This window comes from Spodoptera frugiperda, chromosome 7 (assembly GCF_023101765.2).
Source record: "Spodoptera frugiperda isolate SF20-4 chromosome 7, AGI-APGP_CSIRO_Sfru_2.0, whole genome shotgun sequence".
Classification (NCBI taxonomy): domain Eukaryota; kingdom Metazoa; phylum Arthropoda; class Insecta; order Lepidoptera; family Noctuidae; genus Spodoptera; species Spodoptera frugiperda.
In genome coordinates, this window is record NC_064218.1 from 5,139,167 (window position 1) to 5,154,512 (window position 15,346).

At 35.0% G+C, this 15,346-nt stretch overlaps 2 protein-coding genes across 4 annotated transcripts in view; one reads left to right on the top strand and one right to left on the bottom strand.

Moving 5' to 3' along the window:
• The window catches only part of LOC118266367 (G-protein coupled receptor dmsr-1), a 70,152-nt gene extending 62,785 nt beyond the window's left edge, over window positions 1-7,367 (bottom strand). For all 3 annotated transcript variants that reach the window (XM_035579788.2, XM_035579786.2, XM_035579787.2), the window contains exon 1: window positions 7,147-7,367. The gene's annotated coding sequence lies outside the window, so the exon portion shown is untranslated. The remainder of the gene's footprint in view (window positions 1-7,146) is intronic.
• LOC118265968 (ATP-dependent RNA helicase vasa) overlaps window positions 1-15,346 on the top strand; it is a 239,972-nt gene that overhangs the window by 168,001 nt on the left and 56,625 nt on the right. The window lies entirely within an intron of this gene.

Sequence of the window (15,346 nt, forward strand, 5' to 3'; positions counted from 1 at the left end):
TCGTACCGCAGTTAATGGAAAGTATAACAAAAACAGTGTCGCAGGGAACGTGTTAAACCATCAAATGGGGTAAAAACATAAAGTAATAAATTGTTATCGCGACACTCGTAACTCCGTCACCCGGTTTTTGCCACGTCTCCTTGTCACCTAACTTCATTAGCATCCACCAGCGAAACACGTTCACAAAGACATATTTTATTACCGAGTAATTTACTTTGAATACCACTTTGATTTGTTGATTCGAATAGCCGCTAGCTAGCCAGGAAGTCTTGGATAAAGGTCTTCACCACTGAATTGTATAATGTACAACTAAACCTCTCACTTTGTCGTTAGTTCTTACGTAACAAGCCCTAAGGGTCAATGTTGCTTGTACATTAAATTGTTACGTCAATCAATGGAATTTGAATTCTATTTACAGGTATAGCAACGAAATTTTTGCTTTGGCTGACGACACAAATACTGGCGTAGTTATGGTAAACTAGATGTGATAATTGCCTGTTTTGGTACGTTGAGAAAAACGTGGGCTAAATCAATATTGTTTTACCTTTTATTAATAGAAGTTGAAAATGTTAGAATAAAATAAATATTCCTTTTAAATTGTTCTAAATGTAGTTTTAGTAATACAATTGGTTCTATAAAAGAACTTGCAAGTTATTTTCTAACCCGTAGGTGTATTATAGGGGAACGAACTACGCTCTGAGTAAACTCGCAGAACATTCGCGTAGGTGTGATGAATACATCATAACTCTACTTGCTCCACTATTTTGTAACTGTGGCTTGGGATTGCATCTTCATACAAATTAGATGTTATTGCGGGAGAAGCATTCCATTTCTTAGATTAGGATAAACTTCATACTACTTAGGTATTTATAATTGTATAGTAGTGTATACTTTTTTTCTTTGGGGAAAATTATCCAAAGACTTCTCCTCTCTTGGGCATGGTGAGAGGGAGTGTCAGACTCTTACTGACTAAAAACTACTCCGTTCCTACTCCTGCTTTTCGAGCCGGAGTCCCGGTAACCCACTAGGCAGTCCGGACAACCAAAGTAGTTTTAGTAAGTATTTCTGACAATGCCTCTTGAACTTCCCAAGCAATACGATTCTACTACTATTCTAAGGTCTCTATTTACCAAAAAGTACCTAAGTATCTACAGCAAAATTTAAGCTGATACTCTATATTTCATATTTGGATCAGGAATACAATTACGAAAAACGACTCTGTGTACAAATCTTTCGCAGCAAAAAAAAACAAAATTTTACCACTTCCAAATTCCTTCTTAATAAATAGGTACACGACGTGAATAAATAGAGACCTAAAACGGATTTATAATCAAAAACTTTACGGTGTGACCTTTTTTAAAGGGGATTCATAACTAAACCAAGTCCCGAAGGAGTTAGTAGTTCATACAAAGTTATCGGGACTTCAAATGTAGCGCGGCGTTGAACAGATTCAACTCGAATTTATTTGCCATTTTTGTTGAGTACTGGATTCAAAATGAAGGACCAAATTATTATTGGAAGCTTAAGGTTTTACAACAACTACCTACTGTATGGTTGATGAAGAGAACAAAGATGGTGATTTAAAAACTACGCCCCTCTCTATTACTATCTAGCGGTTCCAAACTACAAAAACATTGTCAATAGTAATTCTCCACAATTTAATGTACCTATTTCTGAGCGCTTATAACCTATCCACACTTTTTTACTTATACTATCATTGAGCAGGGCCCATTTGTTTTGTTACAGTGCACATTCACATTTAAGGTCTCAGCACACATATGGGATCGGAAAGGGATCGTCACCGTATCGCCTCGAGCCGTTCAGAATGGTTTGTATTAAACTCCCTACTGCAACGCACACTAATCGGAATAATAACGTAATCGCCTCGCCTCGGAACAGGCTCCGAACTTGAATTCCCGCGCTTACGGCTCATCGTCCCCGCGCTTACGTTTCTCCGTCCCCGCGCTTACGTCTCTCCGTACCCGCGCTTACGTCTCTCCGTACCCGAGCTCACATCTCTTCGTCCACCCTTTCCCCTTTTCCCGCGACGGGACGGCGAAGCGTAAGCGCGGTGTCGCCTAGCCGTAGCCGAGTTGACGTACAGGCGCTGCTGATACGCTTTCGTTACGTGCATACGGTAGGTTGACGCCTGGTTGACAGCGAGGCAAAAGGCGTTACGGTTACGATCCCTTTCCGATCCCATATGTGTGCTGAGACCTTAAGGCATCTCCTTTTTGCTTCATAGAAAGGACACTTAGGCATTTTAATATACACTTAGGTATTTACTCAATATTTGAACGTGTATCTAATAAAAGTGTAAAGTTAAAGGCTTTTTTGAGGGCGAGAAATCATCCAATGACTTTTCCCGCCCTTGGCGAGGCGAGAGGGAGTGTCAGACTCTTACTGACTAAAAACCACCCCGTTCCTACTCCTGCTTTTTGAGCCGAAGCTGCGTGCTACCTAGCGGGTTTACCGAGGGTTACTCCGGATCAAGTTATAGGCTACAAGTACAATAAAAATCTTATATTATCGATCTTACGAGTTCAACAACTGTAATATTGCTCAATACAGTACATAAAGTATGTACTTATCTGAAACAAGACATATATTATTATAGAAGTCTAACATTCGAGCACATTTGTTTACTTTGATAGAGTATTATCTAGAGATGGCTAGAAATTTCACGAAACTAATCTGTCTTTAAGTTAATAGGCTTTTTCTGAGTAATAAATAATAAGCAGGGTAATATAAATTGGAAATATGTATTAATAATTCGACCTTTTTGATCAAATGGTCATTAAGACCATTTGATCAAATAGCCTTTTTGCTAATCAATATCGATTAAAAACATCGTTAATTTGAGTAATGCAATGGGCTCATTGCCACAAATAATTGTGTGTTATGAGTACCAAGTTAATTAAGTGGTTGCTTTATTACTTAGCAATAATCACTATTGACATTAACAACATGTTCACTTATAAAAGGTGATATGTATTCGCCTTAACACTCCCCAACTCACGCCTTTTATCCCTGAAGGGGTAGGCAAAGGTGCACATTACGGCACGTAATGCCGCTATGCAATGTGCAATGTACACCCACTATTCACCATTTGTGTTATAAGTCCCATGTAATAGGGGGTGAGCCTATTGCCATATACTGGGCATAATTCTACTTGCTACTACTAAGAAGTTACTATTTCTTAGTAGTTTCCGATATTTCGGCACTGTTGCAAGCGCTAAACTTATACTTAGAAATTTTAGAAAAAAGCTCAGTAATACTTTGCAGGCAGTGGCACTTGCGACCACTCGGCCAACGAGGCAGTCAGTCAGTGATATGTATTTTATAGATAAATATGTATATCTAGCCACGTAATGTCATTACGGCACGGCCACTGGACGGGGAATACGGAGATACGCTTAACTGAATGATTGATTGCTTGTAACACAATTGATAAGCCGGAATTAGGCATCCTTTGAAAATGAAAATTAGAACAAGCCCCACTTTGGTATTGCGATCGGTAAATAATGAAAGGCTCGCACCTATTACCTTGAGCTTTGTACACCAATTGCTTATTTTCTTCCAATTTTTTTGCTATGTGCCCATTTTCTGCTACTTTGGTGAATAAAAGGTGTCATTTTGTATTACTTGGGTGAACTTCTTCCAATTAAGGAACACTTAAGCTAAGATAGTTGTCATTATCAATATTTTGGTTTTCACCAATATGTAGTGACACCAACAGCATATAAAGTAAAGAATTTATACAGGATTTTTTTTTCGAAGAAAATTATAAAGCCCAGTAAAAGCCGAATCCACTTGCCCGGCAGTCGCACTTACGACCTCTCGTCCAACGAGGCAATAATTTTGTATGTATCACAATAATGTATTTACAGGTGTTAACGAAGTACTGAATTAATTATGTCGCCACTGGCATCCACAGTAATTAAAGTTGATTCATTGTGATAAATATTGTTACTTATTTCGTTGGAAAAATTGTCCTTACTTAAGTACCTATCTTGTAGCTTTTCACCGTTTTTTTCTTTCATAATGAGTGGATAGATAATTTTAATTTTTAATGTCCGTCTTGTAGATTAGACACGTATTTTTTATTTTCTTGCTGAAACAAAAACTTTCGAAGATACTGATTTGAAATGTCGCGAGACGTCACTTCTAGGTACGTTATATACGGAGAAATGACGTATTTGCTCCCACTCCTAAACTTTGATCTAAGTATCGTTATCGTTTATGATAAAGTAAAAAAATACGTGTCTAATATTTAACAGACGAACTAAATAGATTTTTAATTTTCATACCCCGTCATCATCCCTACTACAGTAATGATATTGTTATTTTTTTCTTCGTTACGAATGAACGTGACATTTCATAAGGAAAATCCTTACACCGCCTTTGGCTAAAGAAATAAACGTAAATCATCTTTTTAGCTCCTACATATTGTCCTACTTACCTTAATCAAAAACATAACACTTGAAATAGACTACCCATATCGAACTCTATCCACACCAACCTCCATATGAAACCTACTCCATTGTTTACAAAAAGAAAATAGTCGAAGCTATTTATTTTTAGAAGAAAATAAGTATCCTTTTTCTGATTACTTACGAAATAATCTTCGGATTGTATTTTGAGCGGAAATTAAGAAGTTGAAAAGGTGCGTGGGATGGTATTTACTTATTTGGAACCGATGGTGATAATAATGTAATCAGTTACGCCTCGCCGCATTCTACTGTTTACTCTGAGAGCTGATTAAGCCATGGCGTCAGTCTTGGTTATCACACTAAAAGTATTTACTGGCAAATCTGAGAATATGACAATCTAAAATATCACCATGGACTATAGACGTTACTGAGGCGTAAGGGCCCAAAGATTATACTATACATAATTATATACAACAGACTGTATGGTTGGTGCGGTGGTTAGGTTAGCCGTGTCCGCCGTGCCTTGCAACGTGTAGCGAGTTCGATTCCCGAACGGAGGAACTCTTTGTGTGATTCACAAATTGTTGTTTCGGGTCTGGGTGTCATTTGTGTGTGAACTTGTACGCTTGTAAACGTACTCAAAAATATCAGAACTGCCTAGCCACAACACCAGACCAGTTACAATTATGTTTTAGCCTTTTGGAGGTTTCTTTCTACTAATGGTTTTTCCTACTTAAAATAATTAAACACTTCATATTTAATAACCGTGTTCAACCCACTAGAGCAACGAAGTACTTTTTCTTATTCTGAATTAAAACATTTGTAATTACTTACTACACAAAATCAAACAAAAACCTTTTCTTATCTTAAATATTTCACAGAATCATCTGTTTCTTTCCAATTTCATTTCAGTTTCAATCTAAAAACTTTCCTTTTTTCCACAATATAAAAATATTGATTAATTTAGAGAATTTCTCGAAAGAATTCTTCGAATATTCGTACCGAAGGAATATTTATAAGGAACCTTTTGTTCAGCGGATATCCTTACCAAATTTTCCTGTAGGTAACTTTTGCAGAGAAAATTCTATGAAAACATCGGCGTTAATGGGTCTCTGGTACGAAAATCCGTACTCATTCATAATTACGTAATATGACTTCTATTCCCAAAAGCATAGGTAGAAAGGTAACGCTGTAGTTTATAGCTAGATGTACTTTCCGTCACACACACATTAGGATACGACTTCCACGTAATAAAAAGGATATGCGGAAAGGTAAGTCCGTAGTTTTTAGCTAGGTGTAGTTTCCATCTATTAGGCTAGGACTTTCACGTAATAAAAACTGAAACTGTTTCAACGTAATATCTTGAACAAAAATATCAGACAAATCCTAAAAAATCAATTTTATTTTTAGCTAACCTGTAACAGTCTTGGTTACATCTATATAAAATGACAAATTTCACATTTAGTCTACAAATAAAAGAAAAGAGGTACAATGCCAAACTAAGGAACTACTCTATACATAAGAGGGTTTGTCATAAGCTCCACGTTTGGTAGGCGGGTTCCAGATCGCAGATAAAATGGGTCAAGTTGTTCGAAGAGCGCTGCTTATTTGTCAAAAGTGTCGCTCTTAAGACACCCACAGCAAGAGTTAGGGTGCTTTTCCATCAGGGATGTGCTATATAGCTATGCTATGAAGATGCGCAGCGCAGTTTGCGATGTATGGATAAGCCATCAATAGCACGCATCCATAGTACCCATCTTTCCATATAAAAATATAGCTTAGCTGAGTCCGTTCCCACCAGTGCTAAGCTATGTATACCAAGAATATGATTGGTGGAAGTCAAACGTATCCACAGCAACGTAGCATTGCACATCTTTGGAGGAAAAGTACCGTCAGGGTAGCGACAAAATATCTCTGCTATGGCCATTACGGAACTTTTACCATTAGCAATTAAATGATAATGATAAATGATATTTATTTCTGTAAATAGGTTATAAAATAACACTTTTACTCGTCAATATTTCAAATAGCTAGATGAGGCCGAATTAGGAATAAGGATACAGGTATATCATGAAATCCAGAGAAATCTTGCATAGTTTGATAATTTGCGATAGTTGCATAGTTTACGAAAAACTATATAAACATATACAGACAGACAAGTATTCCAGTCTAGTATAAACATCTTACTCAAGTATGTTTCGCGAACAAATAAATTGTATTCTTTATGGAAACTTTTTCAATTTACTACCTGGTGACTGGCGACTCGTTATAGACATTTATTTAACTTTTACCGACCATGAATTCAATTATATGGCTAATAAATGTGATATAGTATGTCCATGCAACATTAGCACTGTAATGCTTTCATTTTTATCTGTAAAACACAAATTTTTCACTATAATTTTTTTTCCGCAATTCTGAGAATTGTGTGCACTGTGGAATTGATTTCGGTACTATTAATAGGTTGTTTACCATGATGTTGTGTGTATTTTCAAATAAATTGTTCCTACGTTTCCTAAAATCGATGCAACAATTTGTTTTTTTTTTTACTTCTGTGTTATTAAAAATGAGGAAGGAAAATATTGGTAAAATAATTCCCAGTATTTTCGTTACAATATTTGTTTTTAATTAACCAATTCTCCCTTCCCTTCTCTTCTGTGTAATAAAGGATTACGTAGACAAATTAAAAAAGTTATTGAAAAAAAACACTTACCGAAAACAAAACGAAAAGACGAAAAACTCAGCCAAAAAGTCCATGAACTTGCAAAACAAATCCAATACTTGTTAACACAACACTAGACACTAATATTTCCTTAACAAATATAATTTAAAAATAGAGATTTCAAAGTAAAGGTACCGAATGATATCGATGTTTTTAAAGGACGAGATGCGTACGTCCCATTCGGCGGCGCTTACGAACTCAACTGAGCGACGTGAGACGGTACGGCATAGGGCATGACTAGTACCTAGTGTAATACCGATTCCCTTTACACAATGCATCGTCACCTAAGCTCACCATACACGTCATTTTTATCATTTAAACTGCATTTTAGTGTACAGTAATATATTTGTTTAAAGGTAATTTCCCGTATTGCAAGAATCTTCCTGTTTAGTCTTCAATCTGTTTTTCGTAATTACGTGGATTATTTCGTTTACCTGTTTAGTTTTTCGTGTTTCAATTTTGTAATGTAGAACAGAATCAATCATTTATCGTTTTGTGTTAATGTTTAAATCTATTTCTGCTATTCGGATTGACGAATGATTTCGTGCAGAAAATTGTTTGATGAAATAAATGATCAGTAATTATTATCTCAATCTTTGTTTTGTTCTGATTTAAGTAGTTAATTTGTTTACGTTATTTTACTTTTCACTTTTGAAAACTTTTTCAATTTTTTTTCTTTCCTGGGCCCCAAATAAAAAATATGCCTAAAGTTTATCTTCATGTAATGTTTAATGAGTACAACATAAGTTGGGCCTTGTTGTCAGATAGTTCATGTCTATTTTTGGAAGATATTTCCAGCCTGTCACCTCAATGAATCAAGACACTGATTCCATCGACCTTTCGATCTGATTTGTGTCATAGTGACATAGGTTAAATCTGGAGCTAATAGGAACATACTACCATAGTTTGAAACAAACATGTTTTTTTCATGTTTATGAGAAATAATTTGGAAAAAGTCACATTAGTAAGCACCAATGTGACTTTTTGTGACGTACCATCGGCACTTGCCGGTGGTAAGTTTCGAACTCGCACTCTCATGCATGAGAAGCGGGCGCCTTAAACCTCTGGGCCGTCACGACAAGTATTTATGGATCGTCAAGTGTAGGACTTGAATTTGGGGTGGTATTATTTAGGAATAATACAAAAATAATAAAGTTCTTTATAGTTAGTTAGTTAGTTTATAGTTAGTTGCTGTCCTGTTTTGTTGTTTAAACAAAACAGGACAGCAACTATTGCTGTCCTGTTTTGTTGTCTAACTAATCATCATCATCACCATCATCATTACTGATAATTAACAACGACACAACACTGTTTCACTTCAAAACATCCATTAGATTAGATACGAAAGATTAACAGCCACCCAGCGAAAATTTTACCGAAGTTAAAATTAATTGTTCGCAAATTAATCGGAACTCTGAAGTTGTCGGGTGGCGACCGAGAGCCGCTGAGAAGGGTGTTGCGAGTTGCGACCGAAGACTCGCTGACAGTGACACGATACCGCTTGTCTGTCGAAACCATTAATTTAAGATACATTTTGTTGACTAGTATTTTTCGCTGCTCGTAGCTTACTATTATGGCAATGTTTTTACGTAAAAATTGTAAGTTGTAACGTTTTGATTTAATTATTTTTGTTACAAAGTCGTAAACACATCTAGTTCTACCACTAGACCCGTGCGTGCGGCGCGTCGTGTTCCATGCGCGCTTCAAAGAGCCATCAGACAACCACAGATGGGGCCCATTAGAGCTGATGCTTGATCCGGAGCTGCAGACTACCTAGCGGGTTTACCAGGGCTCCGACTCGGAAAGCAGAAATAGGAACGGGGTGGTTTTTAGTCAGTAAGAGTCTGACACTCCCTCTCGCTTTGCTCAAGGCAAGAGAAGTCACTAGATGATTTTCCCCCTGAGAAAAAAAATCTAGTTCTATTAATCGATGAACTGATTTGTTTAATCTCATATAATCTGCAGAAGACATTCAAGTGGCCCCGTACGTTTAATTTAAAAATCCAAACATTTATCTGAGAAGAAAAAGTGTAAGGTCCAAACCCATTTCAAAAAACAATGGGTCGGATACGCTTATATGACCCACAGAAAGACCTTTTTCCCATATCAAAATAAGCTATGGTGCTAAGTATATAGAACTGCCATGAACACGAATAAATTTACGTAAAGCTACTTTTAAATATTATTTATTGTTCGGTAGAACAATTAAAATAAAATAATTCCGGAACTTTATTTATATTAAATAAAAATACGTCGTGTATTTTCATTGAGCTACCAATTTATAATTCAGGACCAAGAGAAAAATTACAAGTGACACAGCTAATTAATATAAATTAAAAATAAAAAAGAGGCACGCAGCTATTGACGACGATGTCACTCTACTCTAAAATGTTTATGGTTTGTAATAATCACAAGAAAAATGAACGTGTCACTCAAAACTAGCACATTTTTGTACAAAGGGTATTTAGTACTTCCCTTGCAACATCGTTTTAGTTTGCAAACCTATGCAGGCTACGGGCCAAATTTTCGCGTCTAGATTTAATGCATGGCAATCTTGTGCTCCACTTTACGGAGCTTATTTTATAACGTCACACTATTATCTAGAACGCCTAACAAAGTCAAAACATAACACATTGGGTAAGAAAGTTTTTTTTGAGGGGGGATAAACCAATGACTTCACCCGCCTTAGGCAAGGCGAAAGGGAATATTAGACTCTTACTGACTAAAAACTACTGCGTTCCTACTCCTACTTTTCAAGCTGGAACCCCGGTAAACCCGCTAGGCAGTCCGCAGCTCCGGATCAAGCATCAGTCTTAATGGGCCCCATGGCCTCATAACGGTATATGTAACCATTTTAGAATACCGTAGCGTCCACAACACACCCTAACTTCGTATGGGTAATATTCCCTGACTTTCCTGGTAAATTTATTAACTTATTCTTTTACCCTTCCCCAGAAATTTTCCAATTTAGTTCAGCTCTCTAAAACAAAATCTAAGATTTCCAATTCAGATCATACAGTTACCTCTAGTTGGGGAGCCACGTGTACGTAACCTATGTACCTACGTATAGCTTCAATTACACACCGAATCTAGTTAAAACTGAGTGCTGGGTATCTGGTATCAATTTGCTGGAATCTGGACATGAATCTGGTTTCAGGAACTGAGTTTTAACCAAGTTTGGCTGGATAACCCTTACCTTTCACAGTCCACATGTCAGAAGTCAATTATAATTAAAATTGGACTCTTAATCTACCGTAATGAGGTTTAAAACATTAGAAAGCACTTAAAGATATGACAATTATGTATCTTTTATCTCTCGATTATTGCATACACCGGGCACAACTTTGTTAAGAAATGCTCAATATTGTTAAGAAAACAAAAAAAAACTAATATTTTACGCGCTCTGATATCAAATTTTAAGAGAGCACTGCTTGTACTCTCGTTACAATTAAACTAAACGAGGCAAACAATAAGAAAAAAAATACAACAACAAGAAAAAGACAACATAATCATGATTGCAACAAAAATGTACCATTTTTTACACCACGCAATAATGCAAACGTTCTTATCACATAGCAAATTAAGTTAGGAGTTCTCTCAGGGTTCCCTAACTTAATACAAAACTTAGTTGCGGTCTCGTGTTTACTCACTACACTCACCAATACATCAATCTATCTCATTTATAATGTAAACGTCACACGTTTTATGCTTCAGTTAAAGATATTAATGTTTCTCTTATGAAAGTAAACAAACATTGTTTTTAGAAAAATAAAATATGTTTTGTAATTTTTTGTCCTATTTAACTCAAGTGTAACTGAGCTAGGGTTTGCTTTTTACCTACTTCAAAAAAGGAGGAGGTACTCGGTTTGGATGTTTAGTTTTTTTTTCACTATAACTCTAAACTAACATTTTGAAAATTATTTTTTTGTTCGAGAGGTTATACTCCTTAGGTTTTGTTTAGAAGATTATTATAGAACCATTTCTAACCTACTAGTCTAGTCTAGATAGTACTTATAACAGTAATTTAATTTTAACTTTTGACTATGTAATATTCATTACTACTTGATGTTTTGACTAGGAACATAAAGTTAGTGGCAAACGCTCTTATACGTATAGAGGAGGCGAATAATACAATGGTGGACTATCACAAACTAGAATATCGAATTGTCTTAGTAATAACCTTATCTTTTTGGGTACCAGCTAAAAAATATAAACTTCTAGCACAATAAAAAAAGTAAGATCACGCCTTTTATCACCGAAGGGGTAGGCAGAGGTGCACATTACGGCACGCAATGCCGCTATACAATGTACACCCACTTTTCACCATTTGTGTTATAAGTCCCATGTGATAGGGGGTGAGCCTATTGTCATATACTGAGCACAATTCCAAAGCCCGTGGTCTTACTGAGAAATTTTCGAAAAACCGAAAATAGAGGAATCAAACCTAAGACCCCTTGTCCGGCAGTCGCAGTCGACCAACGAGGCAGTCAGACTTTTACCATAGTCTTATGGAATAATTGGCTTGATTTTATTATATTACTAGCTTTTGCCCGCGACTTCGTTCGCGTGGAATAGTGACTTCCGGCAAATTTTTGGTTTTAACCACATAGTTCTTGATCTCGCGGGATCTCTTCAAAAATGAGATGTGGAAGATATTCCAGGGAACTCTTCAAAAATCAACATAATGAGCTCTGCGTTTGAATTTAATAGATGTATACTCACTTAGGGCATTGAAAAAATAGTTTAAAAACGGACTTAAACTAACTTAAAACTAAAGAAAGCTACGAATTACGAATTTATAACAATTAAAAAAGAAACTATATTACAACCTATCCTCTATGCTATAATAACCAAGCTTAAACTAAATAATTTAAAAGAAACGACTTAAATCTAATCTAATTATTAAAAAAACTAACTACAGTAACTACTAATAATCGATATCAAACTAAACCTACGTTAAATAGTTTAACCAAAAAACCAGGAAAACCCAACAAATAAACTTATTAATTGACAAATACAACGAAACCAATTTAGAATATACGAAACAGCAGGACCACTACAGACAAATAATCATACGACTGATAATACACTTTTTCTACGATAGTACCGAAGCGCTCGGCCGATACCCAACCAAATGAATGTAACGAAACCATAGCGCGATCTATTTCGATCCCAACGCCGCTCTATCGAGGATAAAGACAACTTGGATTATTTATTTATACTCCGTTCGGGCATTTTCTTTGTACTAAAAGTTTAATTATATTGATATTATTTTTTTCATACCTTTTTACTATTTATTTACTTTTTTTCGATGAATTAAAACAATAACATGAACCGAAGTCGTGTAACGATCGACATAGAATTATCTATACTCCGTTAGAGCATTTTCTTTGTACTAAATGTTTTATTATATTGATATTATTTTTTTCATACCTTTTTACTATTTATTTACTTTTTTTCGATAAATTAAAACAATAACATGAACCGAAGTCGTGTAACGATCGACATAGAATTATTTATAAATAATTTATTTCTTATTTTTATTTTTTGATTTTTGAAATAAAAATATATCTATGTCCTTTCTAAGGTTCTAAACTATATCTGTACCAAATTTCAACCAAATCCGTCAAATAGTTGCGGAGATTAATGGTATAAGCATAGAATGTTCGACGTGATTCTTTAATTTGACATAACTTTTTTATTTATGAACCGATTGACATGAAACAAACACTAAATGTAAATTTAAGCATCCCACAATATATTCGTGAAAACCGCATCCAACTCGGATCAGCCGTTTCTGAGATTAGCGCGCACAGACGAACAGACAAACAGACAAACAGACAAACAGACAAACAGACAAACAGACAAACAGACAAACAGACAAAAAAAAAGTTAATTACATTTTTGGGTTCGACATCGACATAACAATAACCCCTGCTATTTTTTTTATTTTTATTTTCAATGTACAGACAGCACTTTTCTACGATTTTATTATATGTATAGATTATCAAGCCACTCCATAAACCCAGCACTTTCTTAAAAAAGTACCTACTAAAGGTAAATAATAATGCGTCACAAAATATCTTAAGCTTAGGTGATTCAATTCGTCATCCAATTTTCCCTACACCGAAACTCGATTGATCAATCGCGGTCGGCTAAAGCAATGAAATAAGGAAACCGCAGGAATAATGTTATTGTATTGTAATTACCAACGTAACATTTGTGTTTTGTGTACATTCATAGGTCATTACTCCCTACTATAAGGTAAACGGATCACGATACTTTGATGTGTAGGTAAATAAGAAAGTTTTTAATGTTTTTTACCTCTTATTCTATAACAACATAAACATGACGTATTTTGTTTCGTTTTTATTTCTGAACAGAATAAACTTCTCCATCGTGTGCGGCAATAGGCTCTTTGACTTTATGTGATGTAAAATAATATATTGATACATGACACAATTCAGATTCTGTGCCAAAATAGCGAGATAGTAAATTCTAGTCTAAGTTTAAATTATTTCTTTCAAATATACCAGGAAGGCACTTTTAAACGTCAGAGCAAATTATAATATTAAAAAACATGATTATCCTTGCAGTAAAGCTATTTGCTCGTTCCAAAATGCTGATAGTGCTTATAGTGTAGTTCAAGCAAATGGTTTGTGATTAACCCGAAAAAAGAAATCCATTAGAATCAATTGATTCTAATCAAAAGAAAATGAATGGTAATAACCATTCATTCATACTTTAATTAAGATACCAAGTATTTACCTCACAGATTAGTCTTGAAAACCGCCTCCCTAAGTTACTTGTAACAAATTATATAAATTATTACTGTTATCTCAAGTTTTGACGTGAAACTAATTTATAACAATAACGATATAGCAAGGAGCCAATGTAAACCACTTAGGTAATGCCTTTAATCTTTGCGTCATAAACTAAAAGTGATATTACTATAATAAACAGGTAATACCAGTAAAAACTGCTTTCTCGAAGGTTCTACTTTACTATGAGGCATAAAACGTGCAGCAACTTTTCCTATTAAACTTCGATGAAATTGGCAAAAAGCCTTTTTCTGCTGTTAATGTATTTACGAGCTAAACCCTAACTTTAGTACATGCTTGTTAAGTTCAAATGTTAATTTTGATGTGGGAAATTCGACTGAATTGCATTTGTATATGTTTGCAGTGAATATAATTATATACCTAACAAAATCATGATGAATGAAAACAGAACCAATCTCTGTGTTCCATTTTGTAAAGCTAGACTAACCTCATTATATGGTCAACCGATTAATTGTGAACCTACATATGTACATAGATAGGTAAGTACGTAGTATAATTGTTTTGCATCGAACGAAATTATTTTTACTAAACGCACTAAAATTTACCAAAACCCCTATCAACTTTATTATCATCAGCCCTCATCCTAGATACCAAATTATCAATAGGTCATATGACATCTTAAGTGTAATGCATTTTCAACCTTATGATCAGACTTCGCGAGCAAATTCAATGTAAAATCCAATTAACGATTGTACCACAAACGAGCTCCAGGGAAATACTCAAGTATGATCTAGAAACATAAAGAAAGTTAATAAGATAGAACTAATGCTGCTTATCCATTATAATGCAAGCGGTACCTTTATAAACATGTTTTATTTCTTATGCCAATGGTCCGCAAAAGGTAACTAAAGGTTTAACTTCGAGGCTGTTTAGTGAACAGGAATTCCGAAAATTTAATGTTTGTCATATTTGTCTACCGTCAAATCATAGGCAGACTAGATACGTACGGGACGTATCTAGTCTATCTATGATTTACAAAAAATATCATTAGCTTCAGGGTGCTGATGCGATTCTGTAGTGCATCGGAAAATAAAAGTTATTTATTTTTTGTATAATTTTTTCTTGAAAATATTGGCTTGTTTTTATAGATAAGTACAATACAAAAAATATTGATTTTCAACGTGAAGGCGTGATGCGTGCTTTCATTACTCGGGATTCATGCGAAATAATTATTTTCTTTGATTCGTACTCGATATTAAAAATAAATATTGTGTTCGTGATGAAAAGATTTTGTGAGTACATACAATACGCAAGTAAAATTATTTGGAGTGTACCACCATCATAATCAATATCATTATATGTTTGGGGGGTAAGCCATAATCAGTACGACGGACAGATGTTTGGAGATT